General features: G+C 40.5%; 1 protein-coding gene across 1 annotated transcript in view; it reads right to left on the minus strand.

The window, feature by feature from the left end:
- LOC124163101 overlaps positions 1–15,824 on the minus strand; it is a 60,408-nt gene that overhangs the window by 30,899 nt on the left and 13,685 nt on the right. The window lies entirely within an intron of this gene.

The following is a 15,824-nucleotide window of genomic DNA, read 5'->3' on the forward strand; positions in this document are numbered from 1 at the left end:
AAGGTGGGGGAAAATCATTACGAATTCATGTTAGGTATTTTTAAATCATCGCACTCCATGACATCTTATTAAAAATGAAATTGTAAAATTAATGAATGTTTAAAATACTCTGATGACGATCCATGTCGAAACCAAGATATTAGCTAATTTTTGTAATGCCCGGTATACAAAAGGCATGTAGTAGCACAAGCCGAGTCTCGTACAAGAGCGCATTTCAAATTACGTCATGTAAACTCTTTTTTTCCTCATTTTTGGATGCGCCGTAGGTGCGATTCAGACGTTAATCATAAAGTAAATATTTTTGATCTCTGCATTTCTTCAGGGTTTCCTTCCGCGTCAGCTTGTTTGTGGACAACCGTTTCGCTGGCTATCCTGCCAGCGTCTTCAGGTCGAAGGTGAAACTGTTGTCTATAAACAAGCTGACGCGGAAGAAAACCCTGAAGGAATGCAGAGATCAAACCATCGCCGCGGAAACCTACGTTCTAACAGTAAATATTTTTATTTATTAAATTATTATAACTGTTTTACATCTTGCTGTGTGTGTATTTAATTTTGTATTTTTTTGTCATAAGTAGCAATGGTTTTATTTTTTTCAATTAATCCTTCAAATACAATAAACGTATTCATCAATTGGCAACATTCAAACTGTAAGAAGGAAAGGAATTGGAAATGTCCGTTATAAAGTTGCTTGATGAGGCAGTATTAATGTTGTTAGAACTGTGGGGTCGTAATTCCTAATATCTGTAATTATTGTATAATTGGTTGCCCCGCCCCAGACTTAAAATTATTCACTAGTTGGGAGGTGAACTGATTCACTGTGGGGAGTTTATGGGCGGAAAGGACGTATGGAATTCGGATTAATTTTACTGGTTCACTAAAAATCGAAGGGATTTATTCTGGAATATATCTAGTTTTTTTCTAAACAGTTTGTAACGGGAAAATATTTCGCAGCCGTAAAGAAGTGTTGGCCTGACTAGGGAGGAATATAATTTAGATATAGAATTGTAGGAAAGAAAAAGATGTGGGGTACGAGAGTGGCGATGAATTGCTAGAAAGCATGCGAGAATGAATGGACGCGAGATGGCACAAATAGAGATCTAATTTCGTGCGCGCATTCGCGCAGTTGCACGCCAGACTGAGAAAATTCAAGACTATCTTCATTTTTATAATTATATTTCCCGTGCGAAACAGCCTTAATAAATATATATACGTACAAAAAATACGTTATTCTTTTTTAGTATGAAAACAATTGTCATCCCTTTCCTGAAATCCGTGAAGTGTGAATCATCTTAACAGTTTTTACACTTAATTCCGAGGGATAATTTGAGTTGAGTGTCCGAAGAGACTTTATAGGGGAGTTTTTTCATTAGAAGCTTGATATGCGTTGCTACTTTAGGCGCATTTTAATCGGCTTACGAAAATGCCCACAGCAAGGCGATCAGTGTAAAACGACCCATTTATTCCCAATATTTGCAATATTATATTTTCAGTCGTGAGGAATACCAATGAATAGTTATGAATTTGATGTATCACATCGTTGCGAATATAAATTTTGATTAACAGCCTATTTATACTTTATTTCTCCGAGAAATTCGGATCGCCTTTCTACGGCTAATCGAGTGGCGACTTATGTAAATTGATTCTATTGGCTCAAGCTTATTAACCGCTCGCTCAGGTAGAGATTCTCATCCGTAAAGATTTGAAGATTTTCATATCGTCTTTTACAAATCTATCCCCTCCCCATTGTGTGCCATTTATATTTGCTGTTTGTCGTTCATAGTAAAGGTCCCACATGTCACCAACACTCCAATTGAAGCCTCGCAAGAAAATACTTCTAAAGCTTCTTTTCACATTTCCGTAGGTTCATTGGGATAAAACTGAAGCTAACATTCAGCCTCAGTAACTCCTCTGAGTTGGAGCGTGTTTCATGAGGATATCTAACTTTTATTGCGCATTAAAGAATGAATTATTCTGATACACTGGGAGTTCGCCGAACTCTTGTGTATATACTTATGAGAGCAAAAGAATATTTATATACCCGTTGAATGAAAGACCATTGCGGGCATCTGGAGTAAATACTGCTCTGTATTTCGCGTTAAGTGATTGAAGAGTGCGTCCTGGAAAATTTGATTGAATTTTATTTAAACCGATCCTCATCATAAAAGTAAATTGGAGGTTTTTTATGCGAAATTTCTGGCAATACACATCGTTTTCCAATCGACTTGGCTCGTCATTCGCTGTTTGCTGTCTTTTTAGACACCATATTTATTTCTCTCAACTTAGCTTTGTAGTAAATCAAGATTTCATTGACTCAATAATCAATTAATCTGGCGTACTTCATGGCTCGAAGTCTGCATTCAACTGGAACGCATCGTAAAGACAAAATTTTCAACGCTGTGTGATTACGATTGATTCAATATAAATTAAATCACATTATTCCTTTTTCCCCGAGCTCTCCGTAGGAAGTTGACGTTCTACATTTATGGAGATAGTTTTTACAAAATGCTTGCTCCATGATCACCATCGCTCGCACCAGTGGCAGAGCCAGGAATTTCGTTCGGGGGGAGGGGGGGTCCAAAACCAGGGGGAAAATTTTTGAAAAACCGGGCACTAAGTAATCGGTTTTTAAATAATTTTAACACTTTTCATAATCGGAAAAACTTAATTTATTAAAGACACATTTTGTAAATTCCTGATTTTTCAATAGTTTGTTTTCTTTTATGAAGGACAATAATGGTGTTTTTATAATACAGGGGGGGGGGTCCGGACCCCCCGGTCCCCCCTGGCTACGCCACTGGCTCGTACCGAAGATTTTTCGAAAAATTCCTTGCGTGAGAAGCCGTTCAGTAGTTGCAGCAAGCCTTTCTCGAGTGTCTACGCAGATCTTGACCGTGCGAACTTCATCGTTTGTGTTATTGAGGCTAAATTTAGAATGGACGAGCACGCTCTCCCGTGTTTACAAAATTGCTTCCTCCACTTACTCTACTGCCGCTACTTCACTCACGACCTTGCATTTTCTTTTGGTTCGCGTTGATTGGGCTACTGCTGCACCTGTGCTGTTCCGTAAGCCAAGACGGTGTCGACGCGGTGGTTTTGAGGTGGCTGGGAATGGAACGTCATGGGAAAATATTACTTATAAGTCAACTATTCCTGAGAGTTCTGAGGAATATACTGTGATTGAACCCGAAGGTTGGTTCGAATGAGATAGAGCTCTCCCCGGACTAAGTAACATGCGTGAGTATTCGGTGGGAGCAGGTTTCACAAGTGTATCATACTTTTATTGCCCATGAAATAAAGAATTGTTCTGATACAGTGGGAGATCTACATCTACGTAATACCCTGCGAGATTCCTCTATAGTGTTCGGCAGGGGGTGATCAATCACCAGAATGCAGCATGCAAGAAGATTCCCACAAGCACACCTCAGGGACATAAAAATGTTACTTGCGAAAGCCCGACTCGGACTTGGCAAACGGACACGTCTCCGAATGTCTAGTTAATAATGTAATATTCGTAAAAACTAACTATATCTGCTTTGTTTTTTTCTGGTCTGACAACGTGTCGTTGTCCTAAGTGCATCGCCTGTGTCCGGTGAACAAGTGAGTTTCTTATTAAGGCCAGGATGAGTGCCGATTGGCTATTGTGGAATCACCCCGTGCCACACACCCTAGTGGTGCCTTGCACGGTACCTCGTAGATATGGATGACTTTGTTTGGGGAGATCAGAAGGCCTCACCTAGAACAAGGGCGTACCTTGGATCAAAACTGGAGGGGGGCAAGCCATTGTTGTTCAAGTTATAGGTAAGATTTAAGCATGAAAAAGGTGAATGAAACCAATATTTTAAGGAAACTGTAACAGCTCTTTATTAGTTTTTAAAATTATTTGCCTGAAAAATATTATTTTCCTTAAAGAAATTTGCGATTTTTGCTTCTAGGGGGGTAGCTGCCCCCTCCTATTCCTCGCTGGGTACGCCCATGACCTAATACCCTTCGATCAGTAGTCAACGGCATATCTTTAGTTATCCAGAAGTTGTATTGGCTTACGGAAGCTGCAGGTGTGGTAAACACAAATTCGCGGCATCGAGAGGAACCACCTCACATTGCTAAGATCGAGAACTGCTTCCCATTCGTGGCTGGTGTGGGCTCTGTCACGAAACCCCTTGCATCGGCATGCTGATGGATGCGATTGCATAACCACCGTTGCCTCCGTTCTTGCGATAGTGCGTCATCGTCGTTGGTCGTTAACCTCCGGGCAGCAGCCTTAGTGCAATTAGCCGCTTGAAATTCCCTCATGACACGCCTTACTCGACCATTCGCAGCGCCAACCCAAAAGCTCCTTCCATTAGTGAAATGTTGTGCATCAACTATTTAGCCAACTTGGAGCGAGGGCGCGCTGATAAACTTATTCCTACGCAATTCCATACAAGCTACCTCTAGGGTGTTCATCTACATCTGCATATTACCCTGCGAGCCACCGCTAGGAAGTTTGGCAGGGGGTGATCAATCACCAGCATGCAAAAGGATACATGCATGCAAGATTATGCATACCGCACAGTCATAAAAATATTTCGCATAGTAACAAAATATCAGTCCATATTCATGCAGGGAATCCAATGCATACTGCATGCTGGTGATTGATCGCCCCCTGCCAAACACCCCAGGTGGCTCTCAGGGCATTATGTAGATGTAATCGTAGCTTACTGAGTACTACTTCACCAATTTTTATATAAAGAAGGAATAGGAGTGGGCCAATGACACTACCCTGAGGGATGCCAGAAGTGACTCTAACCTCTTTGGCGATTGCACCGTCTAATACTACTCTTAGCACGCGGTCGCTCAAAAGGTCTCTAATCCAGGAAATGATATCTTCATCTAGGCCGCAAGATTTCATTTTTATTATCAACTTTCCGTGGGGTACTTTATCAAATGCTTTTCTGACATCAAGAAAAATCGCGTCTACTGGAATGTTGTCCTCTCCGGAGACTAAAATATCGTGGGCGAAAAGCGCTAACTGGGTTTCGCATGATCTACTTTTCCTGGATCCATGTTCAGTTCTACGGTCTTAATTTTGTCCTGGCAATATCAGCAATACGCTCAACGCCTATCACAACTATTCTTATTTCTAATGGTCTAAGGAACGAACTACAATTGTAAGTTATCCGTTCCGCATTCAATTTCTAATAGTTTCCTCTCGTGATCTTCTATACGGTGGTAATACACAATTTGTTAAAAATACTCCTCGTTATCTGAGAAATGCCTTCGTGGCGGCGGGGTAAAGATCTCGCCAGCTATTCCGGAGGTATAAGATTTCGAATATCGCCTTGATGGGTTATCCACGTGTCAGGGCTTGATAGCGTGTGCATTTCCAAACTCATAAAATGTATTAGAGGGCTTAACAGTTAAGATTCCCAAGCTTGCCATTGAACAGCTTGGAAAAAATCGCATCTTGAAAACGCGGTGAAAATCTACTCCACTGCGCCTTTACATTGCTTTGAGCTTATGCTTCTGGTCGCGTGCTATCCAAACTGCTAATGCTTGTGGGCTTTTCCGCAACCGCGGTTTTAACGGACTCGCTAAGCGCTCCGCTATCTCTGACTCACTTTATCTCCCTGACGCGTGACGCAGGCTCTGAACCCGAAATTTTTTGATGAACGTGTTTCTTTGGCAGTGGTTGAGCCCCCCTCTGCCGTTCTTTCCTGATAATACTGTGGCCAGGGAGACGGCCGCTGCTTTTGGAAAACGTGGCCACCACTCATCTCTACCTATACCGTTAAAAGCATGAGGATCGTCACTTTGCCCGATTTCGTTAAATACGAGGGATGTGAAGAAAGTAAGTTGAATTAGTTAATAAAAAGATACTATTTTTATATACGCATTGTTTATCCCACAACGGAGTCGTGAAGTCGCCATGTATTGAAATAATTCGTGCTGTGGAAAAGAAAGGCAATAGGGTGGTTTCCTATAATTTTTTTATTGCCTAAATCGAAAGATTATTACTCGTGGAGTATGCATTTCACGCTATTAGATTTTCGAATGACGATATCTATTTTTCGCGATTAAACGAAAAGTGAAAATTTTCAAGCGCGCGAAAACGCGACGGCTAAGTAGGAATGATGGAAAAAAGTCCGTGTGACGTATTTCTGGTTCCCCCTGCCGCCCTGTGAGATGACCTTGGGGTGAGGCTTGAGCGCTGATACGACGCAGGCTGCTAGCAGGTAGCTGAGTACCCTGCTAGCTGGTAGCGCTTGGCTTAAATAAGGATTATTATTCCCCTATCAAACGAAGGAAACTTTCCGACCTTAGCCAGTTTTAATAAGTGATTATTAAGACATTTTTCCCTGAGCTCTGCGCCTCATGCATGCATTGGTAATCTCAGACGACGTATAACTCCCATCTACTCGTATAGAAACTAGGTCCCTGTGACGTCACGTGGAGTGGCATCGCGTGGGCGCCAATCTGGCCTTTTTCAAACGAGGATAAAAATGGACCATTGCCATTCGTTTAAACCGGTATTCCTAAAACCAAATAATTTGAATATTATGAACACACTAATGATGGGTAACGAATCGCAATCAATGCCTTTCGTTTTCTTTGATGAAGGAAACTACCCTATTCTGATGCTTTTAAAAACGTAGCATACCATCAATTCATCTACATAATACCCCGCGAGCCACCTGTAGGATGTTTGGCAGAGGATCATCTGTCACCAGCATGAAATAGAACCCTCAAGTGCTAATAAAAATATTACCCTTAGTGACAAAAAATCCGTCCTCATTCATACAAAGGCAAAACCTGCCAATGGATAGTAATTCCTCTATCAAATCCATGCAAGGTTAGAACAATGGAAAGAGTGACATTTAAAATATCTTTGTTTTTAGCCGTCTCCATGCTATGTTCTTCCCTTCATCACGTCTAGCACAGCACGACGGTAAAGGAAGTATATGTTTCACGTCGTCCGAGAAAATGTCTTCTCCGAATGAGGAGCGCTTAACATACATAAACAATATTGGTGAACTGCGAAAATCCAGTGTTATGTAAGGTACCCTGATTTTTCTTAGTGAAATTATCTTTATAATTAATATTTTTATAATTTTGTCATCACCCTACTTTCCTTTGTGCATCTCTATAGCGCGTCATATGCGAAAGAAACGCGACGCGGACCAGTTGTTGCTGATCAAGGGCAGTCATCCGAGTAAATGTTAACAAGAGTGATTTTCGGGTTTTGCGAATGAGAATGAAGCTCGTTTTAATCGGGTCACGTAATTACTCATGTTGATGTATGTTCTAGCATGCATTTCGAATTGCGTCGTGTAAAGTAAGGAATTGGTTGAACGCATCCGCGGATGCATGAACGCGAAATGAAAAAATAGGGTCCGTTTTCCTATCGCTTTTTCCGTCACGTTCTGTTTTTCGACTGTCGTTCAATAAAAATCCAAGCGTAGGGGTTAAAATCGCTGTAAGAGGCTGTTCGTTCTCATTGACTTGAAAGATGCTATCAGAGACGATTTCAGTAACGAAAATAGAGACGTATCGAGTGATGGAAAAAGGGTTGAGATTTCCATCTATGGAGCCATTGCGAAAAATGATCGCATAAAACGGTAATTTTTCCGTAATCATTGGAACCATCGTTCGGAAGGGACGGAGGTTAAGGTGCGTTTGGTGGGGACATGAAGCAGGTAGTCCGAAGATGGGCGTGGTACACCCTCCGTAGGGTCCTTAATCCTCAACCCCTTCCTCGACGCGTTCGCCCTCGCTGGCCCGTGTCTTGGACCCTCGCAGGGGGGGGCCTCTCTCCCGAAAAGTGACCGCTACGACTGCAATTTGGAAATCAATCAATCAATCCAATAATCAAAAAATGACTGTTTGCATAGTACTCCTGTCAATCGTGCGATCAAGTACGTCTTTGTAGCGTGATTCTACGATGAAAAATAACGATTTTGTTAACTTTGCTAAACACGTGGCTGTGGACCACCGGAAAATGGCAACAACGCTTTGGAATGGGCAAAGTAGCGGGCTGTTTGAATGAGTTACGAGCATGATTTTGCCATCTGGTACCGCTCATTTGCACGCCAAGGCTTCAGTTAATTTACCTTCAGTTCCACATTCTTTACCTCTTGTTAATCTTGTTAGTGTTAATACCTCATCGATAAACTCGAATGGAAATCTCTATAAGACCGCAGACTGAAAAATAAACGTAGCCTAATTGATAAATTCAAGAGACATGTATTTTCTGGCGAAGGTAGACATATCTTACCAACGCCAGCGTACCACGTAGATCGAATCATAAAAAAAATATATGAGAGATATACTGTGGAACAGACAGATTCAGATTTTTTCCACAATTTATAAGAGACTGTACAGACAGCATAAGAACTCACAAATAGATTACATGAGTTATATTGTAGCTTATAACTTACTTTTATTTTTTTTATTTATCACATCCCCCGTAAACAGCACATGATGGCCTTTTACGACGAGGGTTTCCAATATTAACAAAGTACAACACAAACATCCATGCCCTGGATAGGGATCACCTACCCAGGCGGGATTCGAACCCACGACCTACGGTTTGGCAGGCGAGGACTTTACCCCACCGCCACCGACTTAAACATTAATGCATGTTTCTAAATTTTAACGACGGCTCAAAATGCTTGAAAAAATGCTTGACAAGTTTATACTGATAAAAGAAGACTATAATGAACAATGTAAAACAATTGACCCAGTATAATTTGATTTTATTACCTTTTCTAAAAACTTTCTTTTTTGTTTTGGAGTTATCCTTTAGACTAGCTAATTTTTTGCTACCTGCTCGAAACCCAAGCTAGTCTTGACCGACTTTCATTAGGCTGAGAGTCCAGATCGGAATTTCCGATATCGCCTTCATTCCTGCAACCCTTCCTGTATAATGCAAATTGCACGACATTTTGGATGGTCATTAATGGGGTGCATTTTTTTTAGCGCTTTAGAGTCCATATCTACAAAAAACTTTACTGCAATGGCTGAAAGAGGACTGAGTAGTATATGTTAGCATTTATGTGTGACAAATTCAAAGAATACCTGTCAGTGCGATAGTTAACGTATTCTTAACCCAGTATTCCCCAGACTGTATTCAGGGCTTTTAACTTCGGTTGTTTCGCATTTTCCGATTTATTTCGGCCTAATTAACATGAATTTTTGGAAAAAAATATTTTCATCATATTATATGATTTTCAAAATGCTGCGTGTACACAACGCTGGGAAAACTCCAGTAAATAAATGTAAAAAAGTAATTTTTTGAAGCTTATGTTACATCTTTTATTTTTTGTCTTGATTTGTACACTCAACATCTTCGCCGGGAGTTATCAGTATTCCTTTGGAAGAAATGCCCCTTGCATTCTGCCTTGCATTCTGTCTTGGCGGACATGCTGATGTATGTCATTTTTCCTAGGGTGTCTCGTATTTGTGGACCGATTTTTATGCCAAACGCCATCAGTCATAAAAATACAATTATATGAATGAAAATGTTGGTGGAAATGACAAAATTAAAGCTACAGATACTTAAAAAAGGTCAGTAAATCGAAGAAGAACTATTCTGAGGTAGAAACCTTTTCCTAGAATTAGAATTCTATAATGTTGCGTTAACGCAACGCTGAGGATGAATGGGTTAAAAAAATTTCTTTCCTTTCTCTGGAGAGAATATATAAAGGGCCTCGCAATCACCGTCTAAAACTCACGCAGCCTAACCACCTCTAGGGTGTTTGGCATGTGGTTTTCAACAATTATTTGCTATAGCGTTATTATTACAGCGCTATTTACCTTTACCTCTCTTACAAATAATCAGAAAGCCTTAGGGCTAAAATAATGGCCATATTTGCCCATTATTTTACGTTTGAATTCATTCGATGCCCCCAGAAGAGTTTCCTTTGTATCATTTTTCGATTTTAATAATTGTCCCGCATTTATTTTATTTTCACACAAGAAAGATCTACACGTGTCTTTTTCATTTTTGCGAGAGAAATTAGCTACTTCTCCCTCATTAGACTCCATGTAGAATACGCTGTCAGTGTTTGGGATCCTCGTGAAATAGGCTTAAAAAACAGAGTTAGAACGCGTGCAAAGAGGAGCTATCAGGTTCGTAAAAAATCATTACGATAGTCTTGGGTGACTGTTGCATACTTCACATACGATGTGGATATTGAAAAGAATGGAGAAGGTAAGATGGACGGAAAGTAAAAGGAACAACGAAGTGCTGGATATGGTTGGCGAGGAGAGACAGCTTTTAGACGAGGTACGGAGGAGTCAGAATGTATGGATGGAGCGAATACTTAGCGGGGATGTTGAAAATTGTGTTAGAGGGTAGAATGCTAGGGAAACGAGGGGGGAAGGAAAAGAAAAGGATTTTTAGATAGATTAAACAGTACATTAAACAAGCCATACAGTGAATTGAAGAAGGTAGCGCTCGACGGAAAGTGAGGCTTCCAAATCACTTCTTTAGTACTCCATGGAAACCTACCTTAATCGGTAGAATACTATAATAATATATGATAAATTAAAGAGCAGTGTATTTTCCGACGAAGTTAGCCATATATTACGAGCGCCACCATACTACAGGAAATCAGATTATATAAATAAATTAAGTGAGATAGGCTGTAGACCAGTCTGATTCAGAATATCTTCTTTTCCACGATCAAATAGAGACTATAACGGCAGTGTTAAAACTCAAAAAATGATTAGATGACTTGTATTGTTGCTTATGTAGAGCGATGGCTAGGTTCTAAAAACAATTCTCTCAAAAATAGCAACCTTTCGGGAGAGCAAAAGAAACTATTCATATTTTTAATTGTAACCTGAAATTCAAAATCAAAAATACATTTACTAAATAATAAATTCCACAATGATTTCAGAAGGGAACTTAGGAAGCAGAGCAATTTATAAAACGTGTACAGAAAGTCCATTACGTCATGTAATAAATTGAAGGAACTGGAAGCTAAAGAAAATTACGCTCCACAACGCTCAATAACTGAGTTAGCTCCACAGATCACTCCTTACTAAGAGATAATATCTTGAAGTCACTATCAGAAGGAAAGTTATCGCTAGACTGGAACATTGCAAGCGTTAACCCATATTTAAAAAGGGAAACAGACATGACCCAGGCAATTACCGTCCAATTTCAATAACATCGATCATAGGCAAGATACTTGAGCATATCGTCGTTAGCAATATCATGACTTTCTTGGACAGACGTAACTTCCTCCATGACTGTAAGCACGGATTCAGAAAAGGTAGATCATGCGAAACACAGCTCAAGCTATTTCATAACGATATTCTAAAATCTGGTGAATCGAAAAGACAAGTTGACGCATTTTTTCTAGATTTTAACTTAATCTGAACAAATGCATGTCGGTACATTTCTTGCGGAATTTGACCAACTATAACCATTTTTATTCTGTGCATGGTATTAACCTAGAGACAACAGACGAATTGAAGTACCTGCGAGTTACCATAACCTTGAACCTCTCGTGGGGAACACGTTTAAGGAATATCTGAGGCATGGCCCGGAAGAAATTAGGATTCGTCAAGCGTATTGTGGGAATATTTTCGGATGAGCAAGTGAAAGAAAGGTGCTATTTCGCAATTGTACGTCCGCAACTTGAATATGCAGCGAGTGTATGGGATCCGGTACCGAAAAACTCAATGCGCGAACTGAATAAAATACAAAGGAAGGCTGCGCATTTCGTCAAAAACTGCTACGGGCGTACAGACAGTGTTACCCAGATGTTAAGCGATTTACGCTGGGAGCCGTTGGAGACTCGGAGGCTGCGCGCTAGACTTAGATTGCTTGAACGATTGAGAATAGATGTCTTTAAGGGCGACACGTAGAACAAAATATGAAAGACAAACTATATTTCCAGGACCGATAGAAGCGATAAATTAAGAGAGATGTTTTGCCGAACGGATAGATTTAGGAATTCGTTTTTCCCCCGGACCATAAAAGACTTAAATAAATGCTAATCACAACTTTGTAGAGCACTTCATTTTTTATACGTAGACGGCTGGTATCCTGACACCCCATTCCACACGCCCAAATAGGCAGCTTGCGGGGTATAATGTAGATGTAGATGAACCATGAGGTATAAAATATGTGCCTTGTGGTCAATAATAACAGCCTCAGTTCTGATTTCGCACTCGCTGCCAAGAGGTCAAGGTTGTTGTTACCCCTGGTAGGTGTATTTTGCATAATAATATAATACGTAAAGGGAATCGCAGTCACCGTCTACAACTCACATAACCTATCCACCTTTCGGGTGTTTTTTTCGGGACTCGGGACTTTTTGAAGCAGTTCGACTGCTTTAACCCTTCAATATCCGACTCAGGGAATAATTGACCCTTTATCTCGACGCAGGTTATCTAATCGGAGACTATTTGGAACTGAAGGTAAATTAACTGAAGCCTTGGCGTGCAAATGAGCGGTACCAGATGGCAAAATCATGCTCGTAACTCATTCAAACAGCCCGCTACTTTGCCCATTCCAAAGCGCTGTTGCCATTTTCCGGTGGTCCACAGCCACGTGTTTAGCAAAGTTAACAAAATCGTTATTTTTCATCGTAGAATCACGCTTCAAAGACGTACTTGATCGCACGATTGACAGGAGTACTATGCAAACAGTCATTTTTTCATTATTGAATTGATTGATTGATTTCCAAATTGCAGTCATAGCGGTCACTTTTCGGGAGAGAGGCCCCCCCCTGGGAGGGTCCAAGACATGGGCCAGCGAGGGCGAACGCGTCGAGGAAGGGGTTGAGGATTAAGGACCCTACGGAGGGTGTACCACACCCATCTTCGGACTACCTGCTTCATGTCCCCACCAAACGCACCTTAACCGGGACGGAAAAAATCATCGTGTGAGCTAAGCTTTAACTAGGCGTTTCTATGTTGGTCGCAGTTTTTTACTCTAGTGCAGCCACCCTAAGCTCTCTTGTTTATTTTTCTCAGTGATGGGCAACCCTCTTTATGTCTCATGATTTGCGTTGCTCTCATTTTCCTTTTTTCGGATTTTCTTTACGACTCGCCCGATATTACAATTCAATGGACGCGAATTGGGTGTCTTTCCTGGGCCTTCATGGACGTTGGTGAGTGCGTTGAGCTTCCACAGCTGTGCTTTCTTCTGTGGGGAACAAGAGTAAATTATCGAGGTCTTCTTTCCGGTTTGTAGAGAAAAAAAAACATCAACTTATCCGATGGGAGTACTTAGAGTTAGATTTCGTCATCCATTCCCATTTTAAAAAATAGCGCTGAACCTGGCTCGATTAACGGGGAAATTAGCGTGAAAATTTGGAACGCGAAGTGTCTTAGCAATTTTTAATCGCTCTCCAACTGTTTTGCTAGCTCTAACCGTTAATCATGGACGATTGACATATCGGGATGGAAAATATCATGAACACAGTGAGGAAATAAGGAGGAAACTCCGGAGAAGAAATCGATGCGGTTAAAGGCCATTTGTAGAAAAAAGCAATAAATTATCCCCAAGGAACACTTGATATGAGCATCCAGTACCCGCACGCCATAGAATAAATTAGATTAGAACCTTGCAAAATGAACGGGAATTTGCATTATGGGAAAATTAGCGTGGAACATTCAGCCATTCTCTGCCAAGTTTAAAATTATAAACGCGAATGTTTGCTAAATCTACTTAATACCCAGCGAGCCACCTCCAGGGTCTTTGGCAGAGGGTGATCAATCACCAGCATGCAATTGGATTCCCACATGCCCACCACACGGTCGGAAAAACGTTACACATGCTAACAAATTATGCTACCACATTCATGCAAAGGCAAAACACGCCAACTACTCACTGAGGTTTTCTGCCAATAAAGGTAGAACTCACGAAACATGCTGTTAGAAATAATAAGAAAATTCAGAAGCATGCATTAAGGTATACATAAGTTAGTAGGCTACAATACAAGGCATCTAATCTACTTGTGAGTTCTAGCGCTGCCTTTATGATCTCTAATTGATCGTGGAAAAGAAGACATTCTGAATCTATCTGTTTTACAGTCTATCTCTCTTATTTTATTTCTATGATGTGATCTACCGTAGTATGTTGGCGCTCGTAAGTTATGCCTAACTTCGTCAGAAAATACACTGCTCTTAAATTTATCTATTAGGTTTAGTCTATTTTTCAGTCCACAGTCTGACAGGGATTCCCATCAGAGTTTATCTATCCACCATCTTTTCATCATTTGGTATGTTGGTTTGGAGTTCGGGTTCATTAACTCTTTGAGGTAGAACCGCTCATTGAGGAAAAAATCTCTTATCAGAGTGAAAAAAAACAAAGAACTATGATAGACTGATCTGCGATGAGGGAATTAGAGTAGAGACCCGCTCTGCATGAGTTCCTTACGTAATCAACTTGACTGCGAAAGGGTGAATACTGTAGAATAGGGTGGTTTCCTAATATTTTTTTATTGCCTAAATCGAAAGATTATACTCCTGGAGTACGAATTTCACGCTTTTAGATTTTTATATAACGATATCTATTTTACGCGATTAAACGAAAAGTGAAAAATTTCAAGCGCGCGAAAACGCGACGGGTAAGTAGGAATGATGGAAAAAAGTCCGTGTGACGTATTTCTGGTTCCCCCTGCCGCCCTGTGAGATGACCTTGGGGTGAGGCTTGAGCGCTGATACGACGCAGGCTGCTAGCAGGTAGCTGAGTACCCTGCTAGCTGGTAGCGCTTGGCTTAAATAAGGATTATTATTCCCCTATCAAACGAAGGAAACTTTCCGAACTTAGGTATTTTTAATGTGTGATTATTAAGAGATGTTTCCATAAGCTCTGTGCCTCATGCATGCATTAGTAATCTCAGACGATGTAAAACTCCTATCTACTCGTATAGAAACTAGGTCCCTGTGACGTCACGTGGAGCGGAATCGCATTGGCGCCAATCTGGCCTTTTTCAAATGAGGTTAAAATTGACCGTTGCCATTCGTCTAAACTGGGATTTCTAAAACCAAATAATTTGTATATTATGAATACACTAATGGTGGCAAGGAATTGCAATCATTAAATTTCGTTTTCTTTGATGAAGGAAAATACCTTATTTTCACCACGAATAGTTGGAGAAAAAGGCGACGCGTCGGATTGAAAAATAGAAATACACGTGTCCCTTTATTTTTCAAACTATTTCCATCGACGATTTTTTTAATTGATGGACAAGCGCACAAATGCCTTACTTCGTGTGTAAGGTTCCATGCAAGGCTCCTTGAATACACACGGATTTTGGATGGCTGGTAAAATATCGGCCGCCCTCATTCCAATAGTGATCATGTGTGTGCAGGCAGCGCTCCTCCGATAAAATATCGGCCGATTCTTCACCGGCCGTCCAAAATGGGTTTGTTTTCAAGGGGCCTAATCCATTCAGTGACGCATTAACAAGTAGGTTGTAAATATCTGGAGACGCTGTTTCCGAGTTTTTGGCGTGGTAAAAGTTCCGCCATTTTAGTTTGACAATTTGTGGACTCGGTCTCCGACTGATATTTTGAGGTGGCTAAGATTTATTCTTAAAATGAGCTAAATTAAGTGAAAAATGCTAATATAATCCTTATTATTTCGCCGGTGATTGTCATCGGATTTTTATCATAATTCGCGATACTTTTATTATTATATAAACTCAATTTCTGTTAATCACTTTACTGGTGGGGATATCCTTGAAAATATACTTTATCTATTACTGTAATTGATAGATTTACGTTGGAAATAATAAAATTCAATCCCTGTATAAGTGCAGGTAAATGGCGAGTTTTCTCTCATAAAATTTTATTTTCAGCTGAGCTGGTTGTGGAACGTA

Source organism: Ischnura elegans, chromosome 7 (assembly GCF_921293095.1).
Source record: "Ischnura elegans chromosome 7, ioIscEleg1.1, whole genome shotgun sequence".
In the NCBI taxonomy this organism is placed as follows: Eukaryota; Metazoa; Arthropoda; class Insecta; order Odonata; family Coenagrionidae; genus Ischnura; species Ischnura elegans.